General features: G+C 50.2%; 1 protein-coding gene across 4 annotated transcripts in view; it reads left to right on the top strand.

The window, feature by feature from the left end:
- Positions 1-19,330, top strand: part of ZBTB7C (zinc finger and BTB domain containing 7C) — a 363,196-nt gene that overhangs the window by 193,331 nt on the left and 150,535 nt on the right. For 3 of the 4 annotated variants that reach the window (XM_019652707.1, XM_019652705.1, XM_019652706.1), the window contains one exon: positions 11,746-11,807. The gene's annotated coding sequence lies outside the window, so the exon portion shown is untranslated. Of the gene's footprint in view, positions 1-11,682; positions 11,808-19,330 lie in introns of those variants that run through there. The other variant, XM_019652708.1, reaches the window with a different exon arrangement.

Genomic DNA, 19,330 nt, shown 5'->3' with positions numbered 1-19,330 from the left:
TCCTTGTATCGTCTGTGATAGAATTTGTTTCAATTACCATGGCCACGAAGCTGAGCTGAGTCAATCAGCTTAAGCCAAACATGACCAACCCCTGAAACACATTGGCTGTAGGGAGCAGGTAGTAATCAGGGAGGAAATTGGGGTTCTCTTCCTAAGAGGAAGGGGGAATGGTGGGAGGCTCAAAATAGCAAATATCCACTACAAATGTGTTGCTCTGGAGAGTATTTTCCTTCTTCTCCTTGTGAGGTGTCGGTGCCTGCTAATGCTTATGGTTGGTTGGTTGGTTGGTTGGTTGGATGAATGGCATTTAAGTTAAATGTTAACTTATGCTCTGCATGACCCATGAGATAGGGAAGACTGGATAGAGAGAAAATGACTTTGATAAGGGACGTTAAAAGAGGGAGGGCATCCCACGCCATATAAAGAGTTTGGGAACACAAGGAAGAAAGCAGAGGTATGTTCACAGCCCCGTCTTCTTGAAGAAGTGGGCACAACTGTGACTCAGTTAAACATGGTCAAAAATTTCAGCCTTGGAAGAAGATGTGATTGAGGGACGACTCCTAGACGTTCCTCTGACTCCAAATCTCTCCCAGACAACCTACTCCAGACGCCTGATGTGATGTCATTAGAAACTCGGCTCTGTGGAAGAGTTTCCCATTGCCTCTGGGAGGGCGGTGCTTTGGCTATTGCCTGTCACTAAAGCGGTGGCGTTCGTTTGCCAAATTCTTCCGAGACAGCTGCAATGGGAGGAAGCCTGGGGTGTGGGAGAGGAAGAGGGCAAAAGCATCGGGAGAGATGGGGCCCACTTAGCACAGTGTGGAGGTGGGAGGGAGCAGAACCAGGTGAGGATCAAGGTGGGGGCAGGGCAGTGTCAGGTCCTTGGTCCCCGGAGAATGAACCTCCACCTGGGTCCTGATAAGGGGAGCACTAGACAATCTCCGCACCGCAGTTCGCCATCTTGCCCAACTTACCAGCTCTCCCCACTCCTTCTGACTGATGCCCGCAGCTGGAGGAACATGTGGGGCGGGAAGGTAGCTGTCCAAAACACCCACCACGGCTGCTCCCACCAGCTGAGCCAAATGCTTTCCTAAAGACAGCTGGCTTGGTTCCCAAATCTGTTTACGCCAGTGGAACTTGCTGTTGTAATTATGCAATTTAATTAAGTAGTATACAAACCAATTAAATACCATTGCAAAAAAAAGGGGGGAAAAAGTTGTTCCAATAAACACTAAGTTGAAGCTTAGGAAAAACCCAAAAAAAGACCAGTCATTTAAAAAAATGCTATTAAGTTAGATGTGGGTGAAACAACTATGAAAAATGTTAAGGAAATGTCAAAAAAGCACAGGAGACTTTTGCACTCAGATCATTTTACAAGTATTTTTAATTTCTCATTCCACTTAAAAACAACTGTAATTGGAAATGGTAAGCAATGTCATATGAGTGTGATTTATGCAAGAAAGACATCAGGAACAATTCCACCCAGGAGATGCAAGTTAAAGGAAAGGCCTCGGCATGACGTCCAAACTCTGATGACTGAATGTATAAATGTACATTCGATTTTAAAATGCTTCACTTAGCTGACCAATCATCTCAGCTAAGATGATTTCTACCATATCATGCGTGCATGGGCTTCGGCTCCTCAAACTTGCTCCCACCCCTCTGATTCAGAGGCTGGTTGGCCGGGCGAGAGTACATTTTTGGGCCACAGATGCGTAGTTGGCTGGGTTCCCCATAGCTGGCAGAATTGGGAGTAGCAGAGGGGAAATAAGAAGAAAGTTGGGGATGTCTTCAGCCTGGCTAGTTCCTCTGCTCCCACCCAGATGTTTTTCCAGGGGCCTGAAGCTGCTATCCAGCTTCCACTCTCTTTTCTGCCCCCAGACCATCGCAGGGGTTGGGGTGGGGGGGACAGGGTGACTCCGCAGCTGCCTAAGACTTAGGCCCAGAGGTGGCATTTGGGTTTCTTCATCTGCCTTCGTAGTCACATCTCCTGCTCCTTGTGCACACACCCTCTGTTCCATCAGACCTGGTCACTCACGGCCCTGATTATGCTGAACCCATTCCTGCCTCTGCATCTTTGCTCAGTCTCCCTTTTTTAGACTGCCCTCTGCCCCTACCCTCCATATCCTCCCCATCCTGCAAGACTCCGCTTACTGTCTGCTGCCTCCAGGAAGCCCTTCCTGGTTACTCCCTGAGCTTACTGCATGCACCACCCTTCTGCATTCAGTCTTGATGGCCATGTTATCTTTCCAAGATGTGAGGAGAGTTTAGGTGGCGAGTGGAGGTTCTCACCCAGGTCCATTGGCCAAATCCTGCTTCCCCCAGCTATGGAAATGGAGGTCTTCTCAGGCCCTTTCTGGATTTTATTTCAGACACCCCCAGCCAACAATCACCACTCTGCATGATTGCACAAATCTCACCACTGCCCCTGCAAAGACATAGAAATCCAGGAGTATTTGCCCTGATGGTGACTTATAAGCTGATGTGGGAGAACCAATGAGCTCCCAGAGGGCTAAGGATGCCTTCTAGAGCCCTGGGTCCCTAGTACTACAGGGGGGTTTGCAGGGGTCCATTCAACTGGGTTCTTTCCAGCAACTTTAAATCAGAGACAACCTGTAAGCAAGGCACTGGGGTAGCGGGGGAGAGGGGACAGACAGGAGGGTCCAGAGATGAATGACACAGAGTGGCACCTGCTCTCCAGAGCTGATGAGCTGGTGGGGGAGATGGCCACCCACACGTGAACCTCAGACACGTGAGACACAAAATGCTGAGAGAAACCGGGTATCCTGCAGACTTCTTGCAGGAGGTGGGATCTGAGGTGGGGACCCTGGGGGTGGTTAGAGCCAGACAACTGAGTTCTTATATTTCACACGGATGCATGTAGTGCTCCCACTGGGCCTGTGAGAGGCTTGGCAGCCTCTCTCGGGGACCATTTCTGACACCTCCTCCTGAGAGGGGAGGCTGGGTGGGGTAGGCAGGCTCTCTTTCCCAAGTCATGCCATGGAAGTTCCAGAAAAGAGCCCTTCCTTGGTTTCCCCAAACTTCCTGGGGTGACACATCCCAGTTGGTCTGGAACAGCCACTTTATGTGCTGTCCCTGGATAACTATTAATAGTGTCCCCTTTCACTCTCAAAACTGTCCCAGTTGGAATAATAAAATGTACGGCTTCCTTACCAAGGTTCCACGTTGGCAGGGAGTGGTCCAGTGCCAGGACGATACGGGGCAGGAGCCGGAGGGGACCGCTTCTGAGACAGCCTTCTCCCAGGGGCTCCCCTTGTGCTGTAGAGGTCGCCCGTCTCCTTTGCAGACATCCATTACACCGTCCACACTGCCTGTGTGTCACTTGTCATTGTATGTCACTGTCGGATTAGCTGTCACTGTGATGCAGAGTCAACAGCGGAGTGCAAAAATAAAAGGTAAAATTCATCCCTTTCCCAGGGGACCAACTTTTCCTTCTACCTGAGAGGGGGCTGGAAATGCCTTTTCTCTGAGAAGACGAAGGGCTGGCATTAAGCCTTCCTGTCACAGCAGACACCTGGTGGAGATAGAGTTTTCTGGAAAGTAGGTAGAGGGAGGAATGTGAGTAATAGGACTGAGGGCACCAGGAAATAAGGCCAGGGGCGAAACCACAGCGGCAGGGGAAGGCGCCTGTGGTCATCTACGACAGAGCAGGCCTGCCTCCCCGTCGTGCTGTTTGGAGCTCCGAATGCTGCCATTGCTTGCCCGATATCAGTCCCTACAAAGACTGACAAGCCTTGCTGCCACTGCTCTCTGGTTCCCCTCCCAGCACTTGCCCACAGACAGCCTCGAAATCCCAGCCCCAGTCAGCACCAGAGCCCGGCAGGCAGGGCTGGGGGTACCACCGAGGCAAATGCCACAGCAGTACCTCCTCAAACACCATCAGCCAATGAAATCGGGTACAGAGGACCATGTCGTTAAACCCATGACTCCTCCCCTCCCCTCACCCCTGCAGGGAAGCTCTGTCTCCCTGTGCCCAGCAGACAGACCCGAAGACTTCCTCATGCTTTATTTCTTTTCCTTGTCTTATAGAAAGAATGCTCCTCCTTTTCCAGTTGGGAACTGTTAGTCAGTATCATAATGCTGAATATTCTTTGTCACCCCGCTGTGCCTACCCCTAGCAGTCTGTGGGGGAGGCCGCTGGGGGGCAGGGGTCTGAGCGACCATCGCCCTCTCAGCTGCCCCAGACTAGGACCGGCTGTCAGCTCTCACTCAGATCTGCCCAGCCCCAGGAACACTTCACTGAGGCTGGAAAAAATAAAATGTGCGTGACCGAGCAGCCAGGCCTAGGCTGGGCAGCCTGACCAGGGAGACGGGGCTCCTGTTCCTTGCACAGGCTCTTCTCCCCTCCCCCTCTCCCAGGCCCAGGCCCCAATTGTTGGCCTTGGCTTCTCCTGGCTCAGACCTCCCTCCTTCTCAGGGCTATTTTAAGATTCTAGGCCAAGTTCACAGAAATTGGGAATTCTAAGGGTCCATCACCCCTAAAGCAGTGACTGAAGGAGGACTGGGTTGCTTTAGAAGACTGTTCCCGGGGACACACAAACTCACACTTCCCCCGCCCCCTCTCTGAATCAGATCAGACCGAATGGGCTTGGTACCCGGCTGGGCTAGGCGGGATGAGCTGGACCCCGGTTCATTCTCTACATACACGTCCTGGGTCGCCCTGAGGCGCCTCCCTGTCCGGGTCCCGCCATCCCCACAGGCTGCTTGGCAATGACTCCACACACTTGCCACCTTGTTTCAGGGCACCCTGACTGCTCAGCCCTTCCCAGCCCGAGCTGGGGCTTGTCCATCCTACTTGGTGGGGGTGGGGGAGGGGAGTGCTCAGGGCTGAGCAGGCTAGCCTGTGCTGGGGGTACCCGCTCTGAGATGCTCTCTTAAGACTGTGGACGGTGGCCCCATGACCAAATACAAGGTCTCCCCCAGGTGTGTCACTTCCACCTGAATTCTGCTCTTCATTCTGTTCAGCAAATACTTTGCCGAGGGGTTAGGGTGGCTTCCAATCAGGTTCTTTCCTTTAATGGGGAAAGCAGAAAGCATACCAGTAGTCACCATTTAATGCCGTGTTTATCGAGCACCTACTGTATCTGGATTGGGGGTGGAGGGGACAGGAAAAGGCAGGGCATAGTCTAGCTTGCAGGCAGGGCAGCTGAGTCTCTTTTTGACGTGCCCTTGGCAAGGCAGGGAGGGTGAGCCTGGCACCAGGCTTGTGCTCAGGAAGGACAAATTAATTCTGAGTCATTGCCCGGTATCTAGAGCTGTCCTGGTTGCTGGGAGGCACAGCCCTGTTTGCGTCGCCAGCTGGGGGTCCTGCTGGCCTCCCCACTTGGCTTTCCCACACTGTCGCTAACATTTTGGCTGGGCATGGTGGCACCTCTGGTTGGGAGGATCACGCTGGTCTCCGGCCCCTCCTGCAAATCCCCAGCATGGGGCCTGGACATCCGATCCCAGGTCAGTGACAACCTGTGTACTGATTGGCCTGAGTGGGGGACTGATTTTTTTTAAGAATTAATAGACTATTTTTTTTTAGCAGTTTTAGGTTTATAGGGGAAAAAAATGAGCATTAAGTACAGAGAGTTCTTCTAGACCCGCTTTCCTCTCTCCTCCCCTCAAGGTTTCCCTGTTTCTTAGTGTCTTGTAATCGTGTGGTACATTTGTTACCGTTGAAGAACTAATATTGACAGACACGTCATAATCACCCATCATCCGTAGTTTACATTAGCGTTCGCTCTTGATGTTGCACACTCTATGGGCTCGGACAAGTGTGTAACAACACATACCCACCATCACAGTATCGTAAAGAGTAGTTTCATGGCCCTCAAATTCCTCTGTGCCCTATCTATTCATCTGTCCTGTCTTCCCCCTGGGAACCACTGATCTTTTACTGTCACCATAGTTTTGCCTTTTCCAGAATGTCATAGGGCTGGAATCATGCAGTATGGAGCCTTTTCAGGCGGGCTTCTTTCATTTGGAATGTACATTTAAGTTCCCTCGCTGTCTTTTCTTGATGGAGAGCCCATTTCATTTTAGTGCTGAATAATATGCCATTGTCTGGATGTGCCACCGCTTACTTACCCATTCACCTACTGAAGGACACCTTGGCTGTTTCCAGTTTTGGGCAATCATGAATAAAGCTGCTATAAACATCCATGTGCAGGTTTTCATGTGGCTGCAAGTTTCCAACTCTCCTGGGTAAAGAGCACAATTGCCGGATCCTATGGTAAGAGTATGCTTAGCTTTGTAAGGAACTGCCAAACTGTTTTCCAACGTGGCTGTACCATTTCGCATTCCCATGGTGTTGACGTTAATATCCGAGAAAAAAGCTGATTTCAACCCACCCAACGCAGCTTCTGAAGGATCCTGGGAAGAGCAGCCCCTGCCTCCTTGTCCCCACAAACCCTGGGCTGACCAACCCAAAGCCACCCCACTCCCTGCCCGCCTCTCAGCGTCCATCACACCAGGCCTCTGACTGCTGCACTAGCCCTGCAGCACTTCTCACAGGAATGCCGTCAACACTCATTTATGTGTCAGTCCCATGCTAGGCACTGGGGACTTAGGGACACAGCAGTCAGTGTCCCTAAGTGTCCCTCATGGAGCTGACCTTCCAGGGAAAAGCTGGTCTCAATGACCTCACCTGAAAACACACAGATGGCAGGTCCTGTGGCAAGTGTTTCCCTCCATTTTCTCATTTAATCCTTGCTTCCACCCTGTAAGGTACGAGGTGGGTGCTGTTATTCTGCCCATTTTGGTGGTGAGGATTTGAAGCAGAGAGAGGTTAAGTCACTTGCCTAAGGACACACAGCTTATCAGTGGCAGCGCCAGTCTGGCTCTAAACCATGAGACACTGTGGCTTCCGGGGAGCTGTGAGGCCCTGCAGCAGAGACCATACATCACTGTCCCTTGAGGGAACCTCTCATGGCCTCTGCTTCTCCCTGTGAGGCTCACCAGGGGCAGAGCCAGTCACTTCAGTATCATTGGGGGGACTGGGTGGGCATCAAAGAACCCCATCCCAGCCACGCATGCTTGCTGTGGGGGCGCAGAATAAACAGGACACAGCCTGAAACTGCCCACCCACCAATGTAAGGTGGATGCGTGTAGACCCCGGGTTGGGAGTCTTTGGACCCAGGCTTTGGCTCTCATCTTGTCTTGGCCATGACTTTGGGCGACTCATTTGCCCTGTCTGGGCTTGGGAGCCCTGGCTGTAATGTTAGGGATCTAGAGGGCTCCTCTAAGCACAGATATTTTATTTTTCAAAAAGCCAACTGAGAACAATGCCAGTGTCATTGTCACATGCTGATTGTAAGTGCTGTGGCAATTCCTAAATGACAAAGGTTAGGCAGATTAAAAAAAAAGATTTTATGAATTTGGATCAGATCTCAAGGCAGCCTCTTTACAAAGCTGCTGAGGAGAGGAGGGTCTTTATCAAAAAACCGTGAGGGGCCAACACCATGACTTGGTTTGAGCACTACCAGTACTTGCCAGCTAGGTGACACTGAGAAAGTCCCTCAGCTTCTCTGTGCCTCCGTCTTCTTGACTATCCACCTTCCTAGAGGGAATTTGTAGGCAGGGACCACACCTTTTCACGTCTGCATCCCCAGAAAGGAGCAGAGACCCTGGGATACAGCAGGGCTCAGTCAATGGGTGGAGTCTGTCCTCCCCGCCTGACAAGTATGTGGGAAAATACAGATGGTCCCTGACTGAGGATGGTGTGATTTAGGATTTTTCAACTTTACAATGGAGTGAGAGCGGTATGCATTCAGGAGAAACCGTAGTTCAAATTTTGAATTTGATCATTTCCCGGGCTAGCAATTTGCGGTCTTATATGCCTCGTGACACTGGGCGGTGGCAGTGAGCTGCAGCTCCCAGTCAGGCATGTGATCAGGGGGTCAACAGCCCATCCTCTGCAGTGTGGTATTAAATGCATTTTTCACTTAACAATATTTTCAACTCACAATAGGCTTATCGGGACGGATGGAACCCTGTCGTTAGGTCCAGGAATATCTGTACTTTTTAAATCATAAAGCATCACACAAATATTAGTTACTATTAACTAACAGTAATGTGAATGTTAACATTACTATTACATTGCTAGCCATACAGTTTTGATTCACACCTAGACATCTTATTGCTATTGAAAACCAGGAGTGACCCAGAGGTGGGGGCGTGGGCATTCCTGGGCACACATTTGCAGACAGATGTGGGCCTCCCACTGCCCAGCATCTCCTCCACTCTCGGGGCAGAGAGAAGAGGGGATGAGGTTAGAGAAAGGGAGGGAATCTCGAATTGCAGAGTCTGGTTAAGGGCCAGCTCTCTCTCCCCACGGCAGCAGGCTGGAGCCCAAGCCCTCCTCTCCTTAAAGGCTGCTCGCTTCTCTCCGTGGGAGGACCATGGGCATCTGCCCACAGAGGTCTAGCTCTTGACAGACAGCACTGGCTGGTCACAGAGCCAAGGGCTGGGGAGACAGAGCCTAGATGATTCCCTTTGGCTCATTTCCAGCCATTCCTGGGATTCAAGAAAACAAGTTATTAATCTGGAGTGTTCCTTAATGATCTAATGAGAGCAAAGCAGCCAGATTGTCGGGTTGGAGAGCCCCCATGTCAGGGTCTGGGGAGGCACCTGAAATATTATACTTAAGCCTCTTTTCTTGGCTGAGGGGGCAAGAACTCTTACCTTAACCTCCCCCCCAAAAATGAACATGGGCCCAACACCTGGTAGGATGGGTGGGGGGTGGGGAGCGTAACTGTGAGCTTGGAAAGTCGCTATGTTCACATTTTCACCCCAAATCATAATTTTATTTTTGCTTGAGTTGGAAGGGACCTTAGCAACCACTCCCTCCTTTTGCAGAGAAGACTAAGGCTTAGTGAGGGGAACAGGCTTACCCAGAGCTTACAACAGGCTCTTCCTGCCTTACAAGCCTGGATAACCGCACCCCCGTCCCCCCTCACCCTACCTTCTGCCTTTTTATTTTTATTTTTCACTTGTAACACTATTTTTTAAGGTTTAAAGCACATTCCAAGAAAAAAAAATCAGGACACTGAAAAAAAACATTCGTGCTATTTTTTCACTCTCACTCGGAGAAGCTGTTAGCTCTAATGACCTTTCCAAATTAATAAAATCTGTGAATGCTCAATTGTTTATTGCACACATTGAGTTACACCTCTAAATGACTGGAGGGAAATGCACGCCCGCCTAGAATATTTAGCTGCAGGGATACGCAGCAAGCAGATGTGCTGTGTCCCCGGGGCAGGGGAGCGGTGGCCAGAGTCCATGAGAAAGAAGGCGGGACCCCTCAGCCCTCCCAGAGCCTTGAGGAGCAATCCACCATGTACTCAGCTCTGAGCCAAGGCCTGTGACAGTTAACAAATACAGTGACAGTTCCTGTCCAGGGGTCCTGCCAGGGATTTCCTGGGAGAGGTGACACTTTCAGACATGCACATAGGACAGTACCTAAACAAGTGCTTGGTTGCGGGCTACACCATTCAGAGACAGCAGATGTGGGGCGTTTCTGGAGGGCTTGGTGGAGGAGGTGGGGCTTGATGGAGGTCCACTAGAAAGAGTAGGATTGGGTCAGGAAGGGGCTTCCTAGGCAGGGAGTGCAGGGGGAGCAGAGGGTAAAGATGAGGGTGTCGTTGGAGCCCTCGTGCCCAAGGGAGGAGGCAGGCAGGGGACATGGTGAGAGGGACTGTTTGAGGGGATGGAGGCCACATTCCAGAGCGCGACAGGGGAGGTGGGCAGCAGAGACTCCTGTGTCACAGTCCTCAGACACCGCCTTCTGACGACAATGCACAGACTCCACGCTTACAAGCCACAGGCTTCCCTGGCCCAGACTCACATTGACCCGTTTGTCCTTGAGTCCTGGTGACAGTCTCCCCATCTGAGTCTGTGAATGGCCCAGGCCACTTTGACTTCCAAGATGAAAATGGACAAAAGTCTTATGGAGAAATGCTGTATGTGCTATGCTATTACCACAGGGACCTTTTTAAAAGAATTGTGGTAAAATATACATAACATAAAATGTATCGTGTTAACTATTTGTGAGTGTACAGTTTAGTGGCATGACGCGCATTCACATGGTTACCCTGTCGTCACCACCATCCATTTCTAGAACTTTTTCATCTTTCCAGACTGAAACTCTGTACCCATTAAACACTAACCCCCTAGTCCCCACTCTCACCAGCCCCTGCTAACCTCTCTTCTACTTGCTGTTTCTTATTTGGCTACTTAGGAACCTTATATAGGTGGGATCATACACTGTTTGTCTTCTTGTGAATGATTGGCTTATTTCACTTAGCATAATGCCTTCAAGATTCATCCATGTTGTAGCCTGTGTCAGAATTTCTTTCCTTTTTAAGGCTGAATACGGCTTTCTTATATGCATATACCACATTTAGTTGATCCATTCATCCCTCAGTGGACATTTGGGCTGCTCCCATCTCTTGCTTATTGTGAATAATGCTGCTATGAACATGGGTGTGTAAGTCCCTTGCAGGAGGATTTTGAGCCTTTAAAAAAAAAGAAAGAAATGCTTCGGGCTTTCAAATTATCAGGTCTGATCGGCTGGCCCTCACTGCTATCACTCCACACGAAGCAGATTGCCAGCTGGCCGTTTCCCACGTGTTAAGGCTCTTATGCCTCGAGCAGAGCTCTTCATTACCCTCTGCCAGGGACACAGATTGAAGGCTGGACTCTGGTGCACGGGGCCTTTCCCCACACCATGCTAAGCTGCTTCAGTCTGCGTGCTAGCCAGTGTCAAGGCCTCTTTCCCTTCACTTCTTATCCTGAAACACATCATTCATGTTGGGTTGGTCCCTCGCTAAGGTAGCAAGTGCCTTGTGCTCTTGCTTGGTGAGCTCCTTCTCCCACCTTCTAAACCATATTTAGCCATGCTTGGTAACTGCAAGAGAATTCACTCCCGTGCTGTTCTCCCGCCTTGTCCTGTGTCCTTCCCCTCCCCTCCTCCCCCTCCAAAAAAAAGAAGAACTAAAGGACATCCTGTCCTGAAGCATCACTACCTCTGGGCATTAATTGCCTCTACAGATCCCAAACTCACTTAAAACACATTAAAGTGGTGACACACTCAGGCAGAAAGGCAGGAAGATTCACAGTTCAGGTTGGCATTGTCATTAACTCAAGTCTTTGGTGTCAACTCCCTCCCGCACCGAACGCCCTGCCTGGCCCTACAGTCAACCTCCGCAATGCATTCTCTGGCCTTTGTTGGTGGGTGTCAGCTCTTGAACATTATTTAAATGTAGTTTGGGGCCCATGCATGCAATTACCATTGTGTTATTATTCAGAACCAGATTGTTAAGATTCAGGCAGCTGTACAAGGAGATGCCCTGTGCTGTGAGGTCCAATTTAGGAGGGCCTTCCAGAGCTGGCGCGCAGGGTTGCTAGGCAACCCCATGCTACAGAAGAGGAGGCCTCACTCCAGAGTGGGAAGAAGCCCAGCGCCTTCAGGGAATTGGAGGCAGTGGTCAATCTGAGACTGGCACTGCTGTGGGAAGGGGGAGGGAGGCGGCATGGACCGAGCCCACGCCTAGGAGGGGTGGGATCCTGCGGGGAGCCAGGGGCGCCCACCCAACTAGTACACAGTGTTCCTGGGAGGGGAGAGTGCTGCTGGGAGTGAGAATGCAGAGAAGGTGCAGACGCCCCGAGGTCAGCCAGGAAACTGCCGAAGGATGCCCAGAGCAGATGCTAATATGCTTCTCCATCCCTTTCTTCTCTTTGCAGGAAATGAGCAGGTTTGCCGAGAAACTGTTCGCCTGAAATTTAAGACGAAGGCGTCGTTGCTTGTGAGTATGCGTTTTGCTTTTTTAGGTCTGTGGTTTGACACTGTTCCTGGGGAGCGGGCAGGTTTCCCTGTTTGGGGAAGGAGGTATGACCCTGATGGAATCGGCTTTCGGTTCTTCTAGAAGGTGCCTCTGGCTGGGTGGGGCTGGACCCAGGGCTGCGAGGCTTAGCGTTGAAGGCTCATGGTTTGAACCCCAGCTCTGTCCTCTGAGTGGAGAGTGCGCCCGCTGGCTCACGAAACGGATTCCTCCCTTGTGGTTGATTGGTGTGCCAGAGAGCTGGACTCCTTTGGGGATAAGGGAGCTGGGCATTTTTCTCACTCTGTAGCCTGTACAAGTCTAAGTTTGCTGCTAAGTTGGCCCTATCTAGAACAGTAAATTCTCATCTGGTCCATTTACCAGTGTGTTAAACTGAGAGCAATCCTATGACCTAAAATCCATGCCCTCACCTGAGAGTCGTATTAATACTCAGCATCTGACACTACCTGGCGGCTCCGAGAAATACAAGGGAAGCAGCAGGCCGAGGCTGGTATGGAGGAGCGTTCAGGTCAGTGTGGGGACAGAAGACATCTGCACGTGAGACCATTAAGGAACTTTATGAATGGGTGGGTGGTCCTGCTCTGGCTCTCACAGCACAGGCAGAAACGCTGGTTCAGGAAGCAGTGGGGAAGGAAGACTTCCTGGGGAAAGAGAGACTTGTCCTGGGCTGATGCAGGAGGAAGGAACAGGACAGAAGTGCCCGGATGGGAACACCCAGCGGCCTGCGTGGAGGGTGTCACAGACATGGGTATGACAGGTGGGGAGGAACCTCTGGTGAGGTTGGGCCGGGCCTGGGGTGAAGGGCTTGAAATGGCTTCGTGAATGGTCCATGTGCAAACAATCAGGTTGGAATAAAGAAGTATCCCTCATCTATGTAAATCAAATTAAGTTTTGGCCACTTTGTGACTCATGGCGTGAAAATGACCTCATGAGTTTTCAGCAAATTAAGGTTGTATTTGATATTAATATATACACTGAATAGATTGCAGAAAATTCGTATTGAAGATCCTCCCTCTCTCTCTCTCTCTCTCTCTCTCTCTCTCTCTCTCTCACACACACACACACACACACACACACACACACACACACAGCCTTCACCAGACAGCTCCAGCTGAGGGCCACCAGAGACCCATGAGCTCAATGATGGGGACACACCCTGAGCTCCAGGTAAACAGTCACCAGGACTGTGCTCCCAACATGCTCTTGCTTGTCTCTGGAACTGCCTCTCCCACAGGGAGCTCTAGGTCCCATGCCCAGGATGAGGGGCAGCTGGGATTTATTTATTTGACAAAGGTTCATTAGTTATTTGCTGCAAGCAAGCAGGGGAAGCTAGCTGGTTCTAAATCTCGTGCTGAACAACCAGTATTTCCACAGCGCTACCAGTTTGCAGCACGCTTGACCGCATTGCCTCACAGGAGCTTAACAGAGGCTCCGCAGTTGCCATTTTGCAGATGAGGAAGCTGAGGCTCAGAGGTGGTTAAATATTTTGTTCAGGTTCGCTCAGCTAATAAGTGGCAGAGCTGACACTCACGCTGACTTTCTGAGGCACGTAAATGGCTCAGGGGCAGGTCCTGGGTCTGCTCCTGCTTCCTGCTCTTTCATCCTGGGGAGGAAGAGTGCTTGTGCACTGCCACAGGGGTCTGGTCTCCAGGAGCTCTCAGTTCTGGATGGCCAGCGTTGTTTGACTTTATTGGGGAACAGTGTGTTTTTCCCAGGACCCATGAGCTCCAAGTCAAGTTGTTGTTGTCCTTCAAACTAGGGCACAGCCCAGCTCCAAGTCCAGTCGCCGTTTTCAATCCAGTTGTGGGGGCGCAGTCCCCCATCCCATGCGGGCGTTGAACCGGAAACCTTGTTAAGAGCATGTGCCCTAGCCAATTGCGCCATCCGGCTGCCCATCGGCAGCTCAGCTGCAGCTCAGCTCGTCATTGTCTTCAGTCTATTGGGTTGTTGAAAAAGTCATGACGTATTTTTTCTATGTTTTTCGTTGCAAAAATGCATTATGACTTTTCCGACTACCCAATAGTTGCAGAGGGCACAGCTCACTGGCCCATGTGGGAATTGAACTGGCAACCCTGTTGCTCAGAGCTCACGCTCTAACCAACTGAGCCACCTGGCTGACCCTGGATAGACAGCGTTTTGCTGTGCTGGCTTTCATGGATGTATGGTGTTAGCCTGGAGGACTTTGGCCAAGTGGGAAGGTGGTTATGGTTCTGTCCTCAAAGAGGAAGGCTCATGTGTGCTTCTACCTCCAACCCTCTGGAAAGACAGGAGGGCTCCATTTGGAGCCACTGGTGACTGATTTTGGTTGGGTTCTCTAGATGCAGAGCCCGAGACAAGGATTCAGGTGCACTGGGTGTATCAAGGGAGAACTTTTAGGGAAAACTTGTAGGGGAGAGAGAGAAGAGCAGCATTCGGAAGGAGTGGCTGAGCAAGGATGTGCCAGGGCAGGTTTCTCTTTGGCTCGGTCCGAGTGAAATGAGTTGCAGACATGTCTGGCTTGGCCACAAGGGGCAGGCCTCACATATGCCCTCATTAGTCATCAGCACCCAGAGTGGTGCTGCCGGGGAGACCTCCGAGCCATGGCCTTGACCAAGAGCGGGAGTTCGAGAACATTGCCGGTGAAAGCAGATGGGGAGTGGGTGCCCTGGCAGGTAAAGGGGACCTGAGTGGGACATCAGGCACACTTACCACTGTGCCTGTGGGCACCCCTGTTTTGAAGCTAGCCAAATGTAGTTTTCACCTGACCGTGCAATACTTTTCTACTCGTGAGTTTGTATTTTAAGAGTATATATATATATATATATATATATATATATAAATAGAAATCAATAGTGTCAAAGTCTGTTTCTACTGAAACACCGGTATGCTTTTGTTAACTGTAATTTTATTCTTAATGAGTAATAGAGTCCCATGGCTCTAAATTCAAAAGTACCAAAAAGTATTACTATAAAAAGCCCCTTCCCACCTCTGTCCCCAAGCAGCCTGGCTCCTCTCCTGGTGACAACCAATATTACCAGGGTTTGGGGTTACTTTCCAATGATTGTCTCTGCGCACCAATAATGGTGTGGTTTCGATTTCAAAGGTTTGGGGAGCCTGATGCAGTAAGACACCACCTTCTTGGTCCTCAAGAGTTAGCAGCTGGGGCTATTCCAAATGGATTGAAATGTGCCTTTTCTTTGGAGAGAGAGCAGTTCCCCAGGTCAGCTCTCAGTGGAAGGTTCAAAATGCACACAAACTTTACAAACATTTCCAAACTCCTTAGAATTCCTCCATAAACAATTTGTGTAAGAATTACAAATTATTATTTCCTCACTAACGCAAATCACATATAAAGGGTTTGAAATGCTGTATGACAGCCCTTGAAATGTCCAAACATTTAAAATAATTTAAAATTTTACTGAATTCACTCTTTAATGCCAATTGTTGCATTTATCATCTACTGTCATTTGCATATTGTTCAATGACTTACGGAAATGAGTACTGTTCCCAAAGTTGGTTTAGATCGACTGCAGTGTCAGCACCTTGTGAATTTTCACTGTGGTGTCCTTTTATGAAGTGACTGGACTATAATTTGGAGGTGCTTTCTCATCACAGGAGCGGGTCCCCGATGGAACAGGCTCCTTTGTTGGTGAGCTCCGCCCCCTGTCGTAGGAGATGTTGAAAGAGCGGCTGGGTCATCTGTCAGCAGTTACACAGGAAATCTACCCTACATGACAGGCAGGTTTAGAAGACTTCTAAGGTCCCATCATAGCTAAGAGTCTAGTCTGTGCAGTTTCCTTATCATTATTGCCCTTATAGGCCATTTACCTCACTTGAAATCCAGGCTATCGGGCTCACCTTATGTGCTTATCTTTCGAATTTTGGTTTCACAGGCTTTGTCTAATGTCTATAAATGTCTGCGTAGAACTTACTTTGGAATCTCACTGGCCTGGTGTGTATATTTTCCTCTTGCAAACGAGCTCCCTCCTTCCAGTTCTCCTTTATGTGGAACGCACTTTCTCAGGTTGCAAGAAAATCCTCTAACTTGGTCATGACCTATTCAAGCCCCAAGACAGATGTTGGTGGCACCCCTACAAGGCAATGAAAAAAAAATCTCATTTCCGTCCAAGAAATAGAATCATTATCTTGATTGAAATAATATCTTTCCTCAACCTGCAACCAGATAAAGCATCACATTGGTGGAGTTTCCTTATCACCGCACAGAGTCTGCAGGACACAGAATAATGGCCTGTCAGCTGCCTCTGGTGGGGCAGTTTCTGTGAGGCACAGCCCACCGCGCTTGGCCTGATTGGGATTACACACAGTCTGGTGCAACGTAAAATAACTCCATTGATAACACATATTTTTATATGAAAAGGGGAAAGTAGTGTAGAGCCTCGAACAGTGTAATAAATGCAACTATTATTAATATTATTATGGTGATCGTTTTTAATTAGACAACATCTAACACATAGGGGCAATTGCAAAAGTGACTTAAAGCTGTAGATGCGTATATACTTTCAGAATGTGAGTGTTCTGGGACTCTGTGCCCACTATGCCTGAGCTTCCCAGGACTGCAGAGTAAGCGGGTGACCTGGGCTGGAGGAGGTGGACCAGGTCCTGGCTTGGGGTGGAAAACAGGACAACCAGAGGCCAGCAAACTAGTGTCTCTGGGAAGGAAGCAGAAAGACCTGCGAGCAGGGAGGCAGAGTCTGGGTTCCAGCCGAGACGCAGCGTTGCTCTCATGTAGCTTCGGGCTGTCAGGCTTTGGTCTCCTCATGGTTCGGAGAGGGTAACCTGGGGGCGTCAGGAGAAGGAGGTGAGGCAATGTTTGTGCAAAGTGCAGGCTACTGGCTGTACCCTCAATCCTCCCTGTCCCCTATCCACTGCGAGGGGAGGCTCTGCTACATTCCAGGCATTTTTGAGTGCTTACTGGGACAGGCATGTCCTAACCATTTCACCTGTATTAATTCGCTTAATCCTCACAATAATCCTACGCATTACAAACTTGTATTATCTGCCTTTCCCAGGTGAGAAGGAACAGAGAGGTTAAGTAACTTGTAGCCAGTAAGTGATGGAGCTGGGATTTGAAGCCAAGCAGTCTGGTTAGGGATCTTGAAATTTTAAAACACACTGCATCAAGGCTAAATAACATAGTTCAAACATGTTGGGCTATCACCAGACCTTAAGCTACAATTCTGTGATAGGAAGAAATAATCATAACAACATCTTTGTAATGTTTCAGGAGTCATAGAGGTGGTTCCTGTCGTAGAGGGGAGAGGTTGAATGATATTCTAGCCAAGGTTCCTAACCTTGGGTACCTAGAGAGCCTCTCTTCCCATAGCATCCTGCAAAGCTGCCCCTAGCTGTATGCACACTGTACAGCACCAAGGTACGCAGGACTCATCTTCATGTACTTGGCCCCTATCTGCCCATCCCCCATCTTCCTGAGGCCCTCAGAACTGTGCTATCTGCCAAGACATCCCCAGAGAAGGAAACCATCCCCCCACACCTTGCCCCATGCCTGCTTCACTCCTCTCTTTCCCCAGACACGACATAAGTGAAATGAAAGCCCATATCTTCAGAATCGCGTTTTCAAGAGGAGTCCTGGCCTGTCAGTGAGCGTGCCTGATTGCCATCATAATCACCAGCCAAATGGAGTGATTTTATAGTACATTTCCATCAGAAATATGAACAGGTGTGCGGGGAAATCAACATTTGTCAACAAGATAGGTGTTGGGAGATTAATAGTGAATTTAGGATCACTCGAGGAAACAAAAGGAAGAATAAGAAATACCTTTGTGTGCAGTCAAGGTCCACTTCCTGCCCTACCTCCCTCCCTCCCTGGCCTCTGAGCTTTTCATTCACAGTCCTCCTTGCCCATCCCTCTCCTCTCTCCTTTCCGCTGCTTAACCATCTGTCAAATCCCAGCTCCTCCAGGAAGCCCTCTTTGGTCCACTCAGCCCCCGGGACTTCTGCCTCCCCTGACCCCTTGCAGCCTCCACACTGGGCCTTGCGTCCCTCACTCCTCAACTAGCTGGAAGCCCCCCGAGGACATGCATTCATTGACTGCAACCTGGGCCACCAGGCGCAGAGCCTGCTTAGGCCACCCTTACCAGCTGAGTGCCCTGGTCTCACCCATGGTCCTCAGGGCCAATGAGCCTCCACTGAGCTAAGACCCTCACTGTCTTCCTCAGGACCCAGTGAAAAACGCCACCATGACACCTCTGGGTGGCTCTGGAGCTCAGAGTGCAGAAAGCCAGGCTTGTTTGTCCGTGCTCCAGAAACAGCACTCATTTGCTCTGTGGTATTCCTTCCAGAGGTGAAGGCAGCCATGGGGAGCCAAGGAAACATGCAAAGCAGTTTTGATTTCTAAGCTTCAGGATCCCTGAGTCATCACCCACTTCACCCGCTTCTGAATCAGTTCTGGCTCTCGATATGGGAAACCACACTCCTGGGACCAGGCGTGGCCTCCCCACTCATCTCAAGGCCACCCTGGGCTCCTTGTGGATGGGTGTGGGTTCTAGTGCAGGGCGGGCCCCAGGAAGTGGCAGCCTTGACTGCTGGGCCCTGACACAACAGGTCACCGCTTTGTCCTGGTCCTGCCAGTGCCGGAGACGCAGCAAGTCAGGGTTTCTCTGTCACTGTGTGAGCAGGAGACCAGAGGGACTTGTCAGAGGCCGCTCATGAAAGGCCCTTGCGCCTCACTTTCAAGTAGGACAACGCATCAGAGAAGTAGCCCGACCCGCTCTGAGGATGCGAGAGGCATTCGCTAATATTTTGATTTTAATACAATGAATAATAGCCCGAGTGTCTTTCGGAACTAATTTTGAAGAATGTGTTCTGCCACGTGTTCCTCTAGTTGAATTGGATCCTAAAGAGTAGGTAACAAAAGGTTTAAACCAAAAAAAAAAAGGCATTCCTGCACCAACTTTTCTCGCTTTTAATTTCCTTCTTGTAATGCTTCTTAGTTAACAGGAACTTAAAAAAAACCAAAAAACCAGTAACTTGAAAAATATGAAAAGATGAAATACAGTCGGAACAGGAAGCAGCGAGCCTCAGAAGGAGGCCTGAAGTGGCGGCCGTTGCTTTTGTTCTGCAGCGTGAATGGCGTAGCGGTGGGTCCCCTCACTGAGCCCGGTAATACAGGGCCTCACTGGGCAGACAAATACCAAATCCATTTATGGGGGAGGCCACTACCTCCCTCCACAGGTGTCTGCATGAGGCAAGGCTCTGGCGGGAACCAGATGGCACACTCAAAATGGGAGATTTCAGCCGAGTTGAGGCCGTAGGCCAGTGCAGGGTGTAGGGCACCCATAGGATTCAGTGCGATATCCCCCAACACTAGGAGCGGTTACACCCCTGGGGCTGAAGGGGCAAGGAGGGGGCACTGCTGAAAGCAGAGACAATGAGGGTGCTGTGGAGGAGGTCACCCTACCTGAGCTGTGACCTGAGGCACCTCTGAAGACAGGAAGACCTGGCATTAGACACCAGGCCTCCCCCTCTCC

This window comes from Hipposideros armiger, unplaced genomic scaffold (assembly GCF_001890085.2).
Source record: "Hipposideros armiger isolate ML-2016 unplaced genomic scaffold, ASM189008v1 scaffold_186, whole genome shotgun sequence".
In the NCBI taxonomy this organism is placed as follows: Eukaryota; Metazoa; Chordata; class Mammalia; order Chiroptera; family Hipposideridae; genus Hipposideros; species Hipposideros armiger.
The sequence above is the reverse complement of the archived record's forward strand: the minus strand, read 5'-3'. Positions and strand labels throughout refer to the sequence as shown.